The 13,934-nt window shown below is 39.6% G+C and overlaps 1 pseudogene; it reads right to left on the bottom strand.

Moving 5' to 3' along the window:
* Window positions 1-378: 378 nt before the first annotated feature.
* On the bottom strand, window positions 379-8,402 carry LOC127201977 (40S ribosomal protein S15-like; annotated as a pseudogene).
* Between the last annotated feature and the right edge of the window lie 5,532 nt (window positions 8,403-13,934).

The raw sequence follows: 13,934 nt of genomic DNA, 5'->3' as shown, positions 1-13,934 counted from the left end.
ATTGTACCATAGTATCTTGTAGGATAGTGATTTCTTGTAAGTTAACCCTTTATTGGGTGTGTGTAAGAGGAAAAGAGTTTTTTTGTTGGTGTTGGCTTTTTTTTTCCCCCCCCTGTTTTCTTACAATGCTAGTGATAGAACCCAGGGCCTCACAGGGACCTAGGAAGTACTTTTCCTCTCTAGATCTTCATCTGTGGGATATGGGTGTCCTACACATTGTGACATAATGCTGTTAATATATTAGGTGCTCTTAATTGAATAATGGTAATGTTTTGCATTCATTTTTTCCAAGTCAAGTAAAAAGTTTCAAGTTTGCTTTCCAGTTTCCTTTTTTTTTTTTTTTTTTTTTGACCGAACATGAGTCTTTATTGGCCGCAGCTATTTGAGAGGGATGAAGCAGGAGGAGTGGGTGGCACCGATAGCAAGCCGGCCGTGTTTCACCAGCTTGTAGGTGATGGAGAACTCGCCCAGGTAGTGGCCGATCGTCTCTGGTTTGATCTCAGCCTGGTTGAAGGTCTTGCCGTTGTACACGCCATCTCGGGCAGGATGATCATGGCCCTCAGGTGGGGCTTCTCCGTGGGTGGACCCTCCTCCTTGGCCTTCCTCAGGCACTTGAGAAGCGAGTGTTGCGTGCGCCGCGCCGCCTCTGGCAGGCGCTGTACAGCTGCGGCAGCTGCTCATAGGACATGTCCAGCAGTTGGTCCAGGTCCACGCCGCGGTAGGTGACCTTGCTGAAGGTCTGCTTCTTCTGCTCCACTTCAGCTGTCTCGGCAGCTGCTCAGAAAAGAACCCAGTTTAAGTTTCTAATAGAAAAAAATTTTTAAGACATTTGTAAGCTGGGCGTGGTAGCACAGGCCTTTAATCCCAGCACTTGGGAGGCAGAGGCAGGTGGATCACTGTGAGTTCGAGGCCAGCCTGGTCTAGAAAAGTGAGTCCAGGACAGCCAAGGCTACATAGAGAAACCCTGTCTCAAAAAACCGGAAAAAAAAAAAAAGAAAGAAATTTGTACTTTTCTCTTTTTATAAATGCCTTTATTTTTCACATTACATTTTTAGCTACATAAATTTAAATTATATTATGCCAATTTAAAATGTATCGTTTGAAGCCAGGTATGGTGCTACACACATTTTAATCCTAGCACTCTGGAGGCAGAGGCAAGCAGATTTCTGTGAGTTCAAGGCCAGCCAGAGCAACACAGGGAGGTCCCATCTTGGAAAAAAAAACAAAACTAAAGTGAGAGAACCAACTCCCACAAGACATCCTTTAACCTCCGTACATTTGCATGGTGATGACATTCACACACACCCACACACAGGAAACTGAGGCATAGAAAAATATTGTCCCCAGAGATGTATTTCATGCCTATAGTTCTAAGTGGGGGACAGGGCCTGAGGCAGCAGGAATGCAAGTTTTAGGCCAACCTGGGCTACAGAGACAGACCCTGTCTCAAAAGAACACATTGGTAAAAATTCCAGAAAGTTCCAAAATGAAAAAAAAAAGTGTGAGCTGAGGAAGTGGCTCTGTGAGGAGAGTGCTTGCCACCAGTTGAGTTTGGATCCCTAGAGCCCTCATAAAGCCAGGGACAGCAGCACATGGCAACATTAAGAAAGAGCCCCCACCTCAAACAAGGGAGAAGATGAGGCCACACACCTGAGGTTGTCTGCAAGTAGCCTAGAGAAATGGCTTGGTGGTTAAGGGCATTTTCTGCTCTTGCAGAGGACTCAGCTTCCCTTTCCAGCACACACACCAGGCAGCTCACAGCCTTCTATAGCTAGGTCTTCAAGCCTCCTCAGGCACTGCCGCTGCCTGGCACATATACAGACAAATAGGCATATACATGTAAATAAAAGTTGTTGCTTGTTTGTTTTTGGTGCGTGTATGTGTGTTCAGTAGAGCTGGGGAATACTGAAGTGCTTGCTACATCAGCATGAGGACCTAAGTTCAGTCTCTAGCACCAGGTAAAGAGCATGGTAAGTCGGTTATGGTAACTTACACTATTACGCCCAGAAATTATAAAAATAGAAGATTTTAATACATTAGAAGAAATATTTAGGTTAGAATAAATAAATAGGTTAAATAAGTTAAACATAATTTCTTCTTGACTTTAACTGTAGGATAGGATAAATTTAGGAGACAGTAAAACATTAACTCTTTAGGACTAAGGTGGGAGGAGTGGGCATTTGGTATTTAATGAGAAAGGTATCAGTTACAGGTGAAAAGTTTAAAGAGTTACAATGTTTGGAATATGAATGTACTTAATGCCACAACTGAAATCCTTAAAGTACATAAATGGCTTAACTTTGTTACATATGTTAGACCAGTTTTTAGAAATAAAGGCATTTTTGTTTGTGAGTGGTTGTTGTTGTGGGTTTTTTGTTTTTGTTTTGTTTTTTTGTTTGTTTGTTTTGTTTTTGTGGGTTTTGATTGTGCTAGTAAGTTGAGCAACTTACAGAAAGACATCTAGAAAGAGGGGCTCTCAGCTGAGGAACTACCTCCATCAGATTGGCCTGTGGGCATATCTAGGGGCATTTTCTTGATTAATGCTTGATGTGGGGGGGCCCCACCCACTGTGTGTGGGCAGCATCAGCAAGTAGTGTAAGCCAGTATGCAGCATTCCTCTACCAGATTTGCTTCTTCAGTTCTCACCTCCTGGTTCCTGATTTCAGTTCCTGCCCTTCATGACACTAGATTGTAAAATGAAATAAACCCTTTCCTTCCCAGGTTGTTTTTTATTATGGTGTTTTAAATAGTTTGCTAATACAAGTTTCTTGAAACTGAGCTTTTGTGTATTTCATGTTTTTCACTTAACATAAAGCCTTATTGTATGAATTGAGCTTTGAAAGGTAGGTTGCTCTCAATAAAGTGAAACCCTTTTATAACCATGTTATATATTAAATATATTCGAAAGTTTGTCTGATTTAAAACAGATTATATTCTTATTAAGTTGACACAGAAAAATGTCTTGCTTTACTGTAAATTACAGCACTGTGTTAAGTATTATGATATAGAAGTAAATTTTGTTCTACTGAAAGCTTATAAAATTATGCACATGCCAGTGTTAGGTTTTTCAAACATGGATTTTATGTATTTTTTTTTTCCCCTAAAAAGACTTGTTACTGTTTAGGTACTAAGTGTTTTCAAAATCAAAACCTTGGAGTAAAGTAGCAGCACATAATGGTTTGTGGATTTTGAAAAGGTGCAGGCCATATTGTGCTGCCTCAAAATACAAGGATCTGATCTTCTGAAGAAAATGCCTGTCTTTTTATTCATAGCTCCTATGATAGCAATGTCAGCAGTGCCTTAGCAGCACGTAAATATTGGCGTTAAGATTCTGAAATCATCTCCAGTATTAACTGTGCTGCTGAAGTAAGGTTGGCCATACTCTACAACCATAATTTAATGTGTATTGATGATGCTTGTGTGTCTTTCTGATTGCATCAGTGATGTTATGTCTAGTATGATTCTGTAATAATGTTAGTAATAACTTTCCAAATACTGTCTGTTAAAATAGTGTGTATTTGTGGGGTGGGAATGTAGCTCAGTTGGTACAGTGCTTGTGCCAAGAATGCACGATGCCATGGGTTTCAGCCACAGCGTTGCATACAAGGTGCCACCTACAGTCCTAGCACTGGGGAAGTTTAAGGTCATCCTTACTATCAAAGCAAGTATAAGGCCTACATGAGACTCTATTCAAAATAAAGGCATATAATTACTTCTGTGTCCATGAGGAATAGATTCTAGGACTTCTAGATACTCAGACTTAGAAATGCTTGAGTCTCCTGTGTGAAGTGTTAGGTCTGCTTGTGACCAATGCGTAGCCTCCCATAGACTATACTCATCTCTACATTGCTTTTAATGTGTAATGCAGTGTAATGTTACATGGATAGTTGTATAAAGTTACTCCTGTATTGACAAGAAAAAACTGTACAGATTTGGTACAAATGCAGTTTTTTTCCCCAAAAATATTTTGTTTGGTTTCTTGAGACAAGGTCTCACTGTGTAGACCAAAGCTGGCCTGGAACTCACAGATATCCTCCTGCCTCTGCCTCCCAAGTGCTTAAATAAAAAGTGTGTGCCACCATGCCTGGCCACTCAAATGTTTTGAATCTGTGCTTGGTTGAATCCACAGATGGAGCACTGACTTCAATGATTTTATAACTATTTTAACTTATGAATACCTGTCAGGAATTTCTTAAGGACTACAACAGTAGAGTATATACCTAATACAGCTTCGTTCCAGTGTTTCCATACAAAAGTTTTGTGTGTGTGTGTGTGTGTGTGTGTGTGTGTGTGTGTTTAAGAGTTTAGGAAGCATCATAAAATTTATTTTAATCTTTTTATATTCTATATGAATTTGAACTCAGATTATTGCTTACAATAAAAAAATAAATATTTATTTTCCTGTTGATTTGAAGTTTTCTTTAGCTATTTTATCTCACAGAGAAAGCATAAAATATTACAGATTTTGAACAGAATTTAGAAGATAATCTTTAGTATATATAATATGTCTAAATATTTCATTTTAAATGAAGGAGAAAAACATTAAAATATTCTAAGCTGAATTTCTAAATTCTAAATGTAGAAGAATCCTTAGAATGACTGATTTTTTCATTGGGTAACTGAGAAAACAACCCAAAATTTAACTTGCAACAGATGGCATACTAGGATCTTAATCCTATGTCTTCTAACTTAACAATAATCTACTGCTTTTCTTATTCTTACTAAAATGCTTAAGCAGAAGATTTTTAATAACTCAAAAGTATGAAAGATGTCTATGCCTAACTAATATTTAATTTCAGATTTAAGCCAACTTGTACTCTAGTTATTAATTATATATATTTAGGATATTTTAGCTAAAGTTCAAAGGAACTGTTCTTTTTACTACCCTATATCCTTATTTGAAGTGTTCTAAGTTGTTATTTTTAAATGTTCAGTAAAATACAGGTATCTTGCAATAATTTTCTCTAACTCTGTTGCTATTTCCTATAAGGAGCCTCTTACCTCTTCAGACTAAAGGTTCTTAATGAATTCTACCCAATATCATGTGCTATGGAAATCCTAAACGTATTTCAGAGTTACTTTTCAGGAATTATGTTCAAAGGAACTCAATTTGAAGGTAAAATTAAATTATTTTCAACTAGTTTGTTTAATTATTTATAAGACATTTTAAAGAGCAATGGCTTTTTTTCTGGTGGGGGTGTCCGTAACTAAAAGTAGCAAAAGATATGTTGTGGCTAGAATTTAACTACCATGAGGATGCTATTGGTTCTTTGACAAATGTCTGTGGGCCATTGAGGTGCGCATTTGCTGCACAAATGTGGCAACCAGAGTTTGAGGACTTTGCTCCTTAGAACACACTGAAAGGTGGAATGAGAGAGCCAACTCTACAAAATTACTCTGATCTCCACACAAATCATAATAATAGTAAATAAGGTCAAGTTTTGTTTTAATCCCTGAACTCAGCCTTTTTCTTTGTTTTAGTAGTTATACGAAAGGCAGTTGTGAAATAATTACAAATGCGTATTTTTATTTTATTAAAACATGCTTAGAAGTATTGATTGAATGAATTTATATGTCTAATATACTGTGTAATATTTTCCATAACAACCCTGAATTTTTTTTTTTTTTTCAAGACAGGGTTTCTCTGTGTAGCCTTGGCCATCCTGAACTCACTTTGTACTTTGTAGACCAGGCTGGCCTCGAATCACAGCAGTCCACCTGCCTCTGCCTCCCGAGTGCTGGGACTAAAGGCGTGCGCCACCACACCCGGCTTACATCCCTGAAATTAGATTTCCTTTGTATATGTATAATCATGAAAGTGTCTGAGGTTAAAGAGTTTTGACATTTCTATTCTTCTAGCAAGAAAATGGACCCTGCATTTTACATTTGCCAATACGTTTTTGTATCTATATTTCAGGTGTAAAGAAGGACTATTTGAGACTAGTATATTTACATTACATTTTTAATTCTTGTTTTCAGTTCTAAAAATGTTAAAAGAAAATTTTAAGTACAGTGGGTAGAAAGAAGATATTCCATTAAAAGTGTTAGCTAGGCATAGTGACCCACCCCTATTATACCAGCAGGGGACTGGCGAGATGGTTCAGTGGTTAAGAACAGTGACTGCTTTTCTAGAGGACCCAGGTTCAGTTCACAGCACCCACATGTCAGATCACAACTGTCTATATCTCCAAGATCTGACATCTACAAACATAGATGCAGGCAAAATAAAATAAATTATTTTTTAAATTACTTTTTTTTTTTTTAAGTGGAGGCAAGAGGATCATCAGGAGTTGAAATTCATCCTCAGCAACAAACCAAGAAACACTAAAGAAACCTTAGTGTGATCAGACTAAGTTGTAACTTGGTGATAGAATGTGTGCTATTTGTTTGATTCGGTTTGGTGTTTTTTGTTTTGTTTTTGTTTTCCTCAAGACAGGGTTTCTCTGTGTAGCCTTGGATGTTCTGGACTTACTTTGTAGACCACAGTGATGTGCCTGCTTCTGCCTTCCAGAGTGCTGATATTACAGGCATGTCCCACCACACCCTGTTTGATTTTTGGCCCCCAAAGGGAGGAGGAAAATAAACTTGTGCTGGTTTGAATGAGAATGATTCCCATAGGCTCCTATGTTTGAATATTTCGTCATCGTTTGGTTGGACTGTTTGAAAGGAGTAGGAGTGTTGTGGCATAGGAGAAGGGGTGTCACTGGGAGGGCTGACTTTGAGGTTTCAAAAGCCCACACCGTTGCTAGTCAGCTCCTTCTCTGCCTGCTGCTTGCACATAGGAATGTGAGCTATCAGCCTGGCCTGGCGCGCTCCTGTAATCGCAGCACTTGGGAGGCAGAGGCGGGTGGATCGCTGTGAAGTTCGAGGCCAGTCTGGTCTACAAAGCGAATCAAGAACAGCCAAGGCTACACAGAGAAACTCAGCCTCAAAAGAACCAAAAAAAGAAAACGTGAGCTGTCAGCTACTGCTTAGGTATTGTGTCTCTCTACCCGCTGCCATGATGGTCATGGATGCTAGCCTTCTGAAGCTGTAAGCCCCAAATTAAACTTTCTTTGTGATTTTTTTTTTTTTTTTTAATAAGTTGCCTGGGTCATGGTGTCCCTTCACAGCAATAGAAAATTCAACAAGATTATTTTAATTGTGCACAACTTCTTTCCCATCTTTTCATTGAGAATAAATAGCCCATATATACTAAAATATATATTTAAGTATATATTTTATATTTTCATTTTCTTTTCTCTCCACACCCCAGGGGTTCTCTGTAGCCTTGGCTGTCCTGGACTCGCTTTATAGACCAGGCTGATTTCAAACTCAGAGAGATCCACTTCCCAGAGTGCTGGGATTATAGACATGTGCCACTGCCCCCAGCTCTAAATATATTTTCATTGACACGGAAATCTAGAGTTAGTTTCCATCTTTGTGGCTAATTTTGAAACATAAATAGCTGACAGCAAAGTTCCTAGCTTTCATCGTTACAGTACTGGTGGATAGTAGGATAGTTTTATTCTGTGGAAAAATGAAGTAGGCAAGTTAGGCATGGCGTAGTTATTGGTATTTGGAAGCATGCTCTCAAAAAGACTTTTTAAAGTATGTTTGGGGAATGTCTCCTGCAGGTAACACTTGAATAATAAAAATGAGAGCAAACCATATAAGATATCCAGGAGAAAGCCCTCAGAGTAGTTGAAAAAGCAAATATAAAGATTTTGAAGCTAGCAAATTTGGGGACACACAGGGACAGCAAAGAGTATGTGTATGAGGCAAAATAGTGAGCTATAATTGATAGTATTTAAATGTTTTAGAAGTTGGGACTGGGGAGATGGCTCTGCTAGTAAAGGTGCCTGCAAAATTAAGCCTGATGACATGGGTGAGTTCAGTCCTCAGAACCTACATGATAGGAAGAATGAACTCACAAGTTGCCTCCAGCCACGTTCAAGCCATGGCATGCATATGTACCCACCACATAGACAAATACAAAGTAAAACGTTCAGTGTATTTAGAAGTCTGGTATTGAAGTTTATAGCTTAGTATAAAGTTCACTCTTACTACTTTAAGATAACCTAGATAATTGTGTGTGTCCTTAGCCTGTTTGGCTTTTGCAGATGGAAGAGAATGGAAGAGAATGTTTTTATTCTGACTCAAGAGCCGCCATTCAAGACTGCTAAGAGAACAGGGAAATGTTTAAATGAGTGATTCACCAGATTTTTATTAATAGTACTTTGTTGGTTCTCAAACTGTTTTACTCTTGATCAGTTTAGCACAAGTCAAAATAAGTGTTTCTGAGAAACTTGTTCATGTTTGTCATCAGCCCAAACAGCCACAGTCACCTTTGAGTCCTCTGGTCTTGGAATTGTTGCTGCAGTTTAAGTGCTTAGTTATTTCTCACCTCTTTTCAGCAGCATCTCAACTAAGTACTTCTTTGCATCTGTTTTAGTCTAAAATTTATCATCTGCAATCTATACCACTGATTTAATTTTACAAAACACTGCTTGTTCCTACAGAATAAAATTCTAAGTCTGTGGTTGGTTCATCATGATCTCTGTCAGCCTAAGCTGTTGTCTTTTTATTCATATAATTAATCCTAAGCTTGCTAGTTTTTCAAGGCAAGGTTTCTCTGTATAGCAGTCATGCTTGTCCTGGACTCTAGACCAGGCTGGCCTCAAACTCAGAGATCCTCCTGACACACCCAGCTAAGCTTTTCCCTTTTATACATACATTATTTATATTTGGACATGTGTACCACAGAGCCCATGTGGACATCAGGGGATAGATAGACTTTGTGGCATCCGTTCTCTCAGTGTTTACAAGAGTTCCAGGGATAAAACTCAGGTCACCTAGGTTATACATACAGCAAGGGCCTTTACTAGATAATGCCTTCTTGCTGGTCCCCTGTCTCTGTACATTTTAAATTTTAAGTCAGATCTCTCATGTGCCAAGTATTTCTTTAGCAGCATGCTGTTAATTATTCTTCCCATGGGCTGACCAAATTGGCATCTGTATGTGTGATGGGTTTGGTTTGGGTTGAGATAGGTTTTTGCTGTTATCAAAATAGCTCTCTAAATTGCAGTCCTCTAGACTCAGCCTCTGAATGAGCAGATGGAAACATAGGAAAGTGCCACTATACTAACTTACACAGTTTTTAAGCCTCTTTCACTACTTTAATGTATCTGAAGAATATTAACATTTCTACCAATAATTGTACCTCCTTTTCTTATATGTGTTAATTTTCTTGTTTGTGTGTTCGGTTTTTCGAGACATGATTTCTCTGGCTGTTCTGGACTTGCTTTATAGACCAGGATTGCCTCAAACTCACACTGGTATCTGCTACCACACCAGGCTAATGTATTAATTTTTTAAAGACACTAGCATATAGATGAAAATTTAAACTTTAAGATACAAAATTAAGACATCCAGAATAGCAAAGCACTAACCTAAACAGTAAATTCTAACAAATGAGATAGCTAATATTTATTTTGTACAGAGTTATCAACCAGCTACAATAGTTTTAGTATTTTTAGCTTAGTAAATAAAATCAGGTGGTTCCTGTGTTTATTGTCTTTATAATGGAACATCTTGAAGCATTTGTAAAGAGTCTAGTATCAAAAGCTAATATGCTGTGCAACTGTGTAAAATGTAAGGGAATGTGTGACAAATTATAAGTAAATTTAAGGGAGCCAGGCACGGTGGCGCATGCCTGTAATCCCAGCACTCGGGAGGCAGAGGCTGATGGACCACTGTGAGTTCGAGGCTAGCCTGGTCTACAGAGTGAGTCCAGGACAGCCAGAGCTACACAGAGAGACCCTGTCTCAAAAAACAAAAAGAGTAAATTAAGGTTATGAAATATTACAAGTAGATTTGTTAGGTTTATAACTAGTTTACTATGGGTAAGAAATTTTTATTAGGGATGAACAGAGTCTTATAAACAGCATATGTTTGGTTTTTGAAAAGGAGAAGAGAGAGAAATTCTTGAAATTTTAAAAACTCATTTCAAGTCGTCTTGTTAGTCACCTACTTTGGAAATTTATAGAAAAAGAATGGAGCTGTGAAGGAATTTTAAGAGTAATAATTAGGAATTAACTGTCAGAACTGGACAATTTAAAAATTGGATCATTGTAAAATATTTTTTGTTGTTTTTGGGGTTTTTTGGTTTGGTTTTTTTCAAGACAGGGTTTCTCTGTGTAACAGCTCTAGCTCTCCTGGAACTCCTCCATAGACCAAGATGGCCTCGAACTCATTTTTTAAATTTGAATGTGTGTGTGTGTACACTTGCATTCATGCTTTCATATATATACACAACACACAAGTCAGATGTAGTGGATCCCCTGGAGCTGGAGTTAGAAGCATTATGAACCACCTGACATGGGCTTTAGGAACTGATCACTGACCCTCTGCAGGGGCAGTAAGAATTTGAGCAATTAAGCCCTATTTCTTGAGTTCTTCCCCAACACACAAACACACACAGCTTCTCTGTGTAGACTTGACTGTCCTGGACTCACTTTGTAGATCAGGCTGACCTCTTAACTCACAGAAATCCGCCTGCCTCTGCCTCCCTGATTCCTGGGGTTTAAGTCGAGTGCCACACACCCCACTCTGGCTTACTTCTTGAATTTTTTTTTTTATCTTTTTATGCGCATCTATTTTTTTTATCTATTTATGCGCATTGTTTTGCCTGCGTGTATGTCTGTGTAAGGCCGTCAGATCTTGAAGCTACAGACAGTTGTGAGCTGCCACGTGGATGCTGGGAATTGTAGACCGGGCTGGCTTCAAATTTACATCAGTCCAGCCTGTCTGCCTCCAGAGTGCTGGGATTAAAGATGTGCACCACCACACCCGGCTTAAGCGCTGTATTTTTCAAATTGACCTAAACAATCCACTACTTTAGAGTCTCAGTTTCATATGTATTTTAAAGGCAGCTCAAATTAGCTCCTGTTTTATCAGTGTGAAGATTTGTGTGTTTAAGTTCTAGTAGCACTTTCAGAAAATTTACAGGAAGAATCTCTAATCAATGTAATCAAGGTTCAAGAAAAACCAGAAGCTAAAAATCTTTCATGCCTGGTCAGAAATAAAACAGGATGATGGAAAGAAACTTAAAACAAGTAAGAAAATGCAAGAGGCCTCTTTGGACCGACCAAAGTTAACTGCCACTATGATGATTACGTGGGACAGTGGTGTCTGGGATTTGTTAGATGAAGGTTTTCCTTTATTGCTGGATGTACTGGCTGCGTGTGTGTCAACTTGACAAGCTAGAGTCATCAGAAAGGAGCCTCAGTTGAGGAAATGCACCCATGAGATCCTGCTGTAAGGCATTTTCTCAGTGATGAGGGGGATGGGAGGAGAGGGGGAGGGCCCACCCCACCCCATCCCATTGTGGGTGCTGCCATTCCTGGGCTGTGGTCCTCGATTCTGTAAGAAAGCAGGCTGAGCAAGCCATGGGAAGCTAGGCAATAAGCAACATTCCTCCATGGCGACTCTATCCCCTCCTGCCTCCAGGTTCCTGCTCTGTTTGACTTCCTATTCTGACTTCCTTTTGATGATGAACAGCAATCTGTAAGTGTAAGCTGAATAAACCCTTACTCCCAAACTTGGTTTTGGGTCATGGTGTTTCCTTGCAATAGAAACCCTGACTAAGACACTGGACAAGATAGATTTTAGAACAAAATCAATTGGGTTTAGCTAATCAAAATTATGTAATGCTGCCCTCCCTGAATTGTTACCTGATTTCGGTGTTTCATATAAAATGTCTGCCTTACAAACAGGCCAACATCACATTTCTGTGGCCCTGATTGCAGTCAGCCATGTCTTGGGGTGGGTGCTCACTCAACAAACCAATATCTCAATGAGGTTAGTGCTCAAAGAGTGGCTAATGTGACAGTTCCTTAACTAAAACAGTGTCAATCGCGGCCTTATCTCCTAGATCCTCCAGGTTGAAGGTGTTCACCACACCTTAGGTCTGATGATCTTTAACCTGGAACTTTTTGTAAGCCAGATAACCAAGTGCTGTTGTCTAGGTAGCAAAAGTAATGAATGGCTGCAGTCACTCAACTGACACAGTGAAGTGGGAGCTGAAGACCACAGTGTTGGCAAAAAAAAAAAAAAAAGGCCTTGGAAGATTGTGTGGGCTAGTGCTGAGGACCACAGAGAGGCAAGATGCAACCTCAGGGCCCACTCAGTGCCACTGGTAAGTGGTTATTTTTGGTGTCTAGGATTTGTTTTTCTTGTTATCTGTAGCCCAGAAATCATAGTTCAGGGATCCTCCCAGATGCTCCCCATCTCCCTAAGTACTCTAAGTTTTTTTCTCTTTTTAGAACAACAATGCCAGATGTGGCCCACACCTTTAGTCCCAGCACTAGGGAGACAGAGGTAGTAGGTTTCTGAGTTCCAGGCCAACCTGGTCTACAAAACAAAGGGTACACAAACCCTGTCTCAAAAGACCAAAAAATAAAAATAGTAAAACAATAACAGACACAAAAAAATCAAGATTTCTGGGTGTGGTAGCGCATGCCTTTAATTCCAGTACTTGGGAGGCAGAGGCAGAGGCAGGTCGATCACTGAGTTCAAGGCCAGCCTAGTCTACAAAGTTAAGACTACATAGAGAAACCCTGTCTCAAGAAACAAACCAAGAGCATATATAGGGGGAGGAGGTCTCCCTCAATCACAGACATAGGGGAGGGGAGAATGGGAGGAAACAGGGGAAGGGCTAACAATCAAGATGTAATATGAATAAATTAATTAAAAAAAAAAAAACAAGATAAGCAACAACAACAACAAAAAAGCAATAAGACAAAAATGTCCAAACAAAACATATGAGAAAAAGTCTGCAAATATACCATTGAGTTCTTTTAGTGTTGGCCATCTGCAGGGCATGGGGCCTGCCCTGAAGTCTGGGTAACATACCCAGTGAGACTCCAATTGAAGTCCAATGCGTTTGCCTCGCACAGAGCTTCTTGTTAGGAGTGGGAGCCCATGCCTGCGCCCGGCTCAGGGCTAGGACCCCAGCTACCTTCAACCTGTGTGGGCCTTTTTCCAGCTGCCACAGTGTGTGAGTTCTGTTGTGTCTGGAAGACAGTGTCTCCTTCGAGTCATCTGTTATCTCTGGCTCTAACAGTCTTTTCATCTCTTCTGCATAGATGCCTGTACCTAGAATTTTTGTCTGTAGGCAGGATCTCAATGTAGACTAGGCTCATTTGAAACTCACGGAGATCCACCTGCCTGTACCTCCTGAGTACCAGGGTTAAATGTGAGTGCCTGCTACACCAAGCCTAGGAATTTCTTTTTACTTATGTTTTGACATCTCTTCCTCATAAAGCTTATAAACTGCATATTTGTTTTGAGAGAGTCTGTACCTAGCCCTGTCTAGCCCTTGGAATTAGCTATGTAAACCAGGCTGGCCTTCTACCTCCTTGGGGCTAGGATTAAAGGCATGTGCCACTACAGCCAGTTCTGCTTCCTGTTGAGTATGGGTGTGTTTGTGTGTGTAACTTGTACAAGAAAACTAGTCAATTTTCTCCTACCAGATAGGTTCTCAGGATCAAACTCAAGTCATCAGACTTAGCAGCAAACATCTTTTTGTGCCTCATGCTTATTGATGAACTTTGAGCTTTTTTTCTTTCTTTTTTTCCCTGCTGTGACATTTATTTGAATGTATGCTGCTTAAGAATAAGGATTTTTGTCCTGCTCCATGTTTAATCCTTAGAATTTAGTATAATGTACTTGCTAGTTTTACCTCCCATTTGACACAGATTTAGAGTCTTTTGAAAGGAGGGAGCATCAATTGAAAAAAATGCTTCCATAAGATCAGGCTGTAGGCAAGCATATAGCGCATTTTCTTAATTAGTAATTCAGGGAAGACCCTGTCTATTGTAGCTTGTGCGACTCCTGGCCTGGTAAACCTGGATTCTATAAACTAGCAGGGTAATCCCAGCACTCGGGAGGCA

Source organism: Acomys russatus, chromosome 18 (genome assembly GCF_903995435.1).
Source record: "Acomys russatus chromosome 18, mAcoRus1.1, whole genome shotgun sequence".
In the NCBI taxonomy this organism is placed as follows: Eukaryota; Metazoa; Chordata; class Mammalia; order Rodentia; family Muridae; genus Acomys; species Acomys russatus.
Note: the sequence above shows the minus strand (reverse complement) of the source record. Positions and strands in the feature narration are given on the sequence as shown.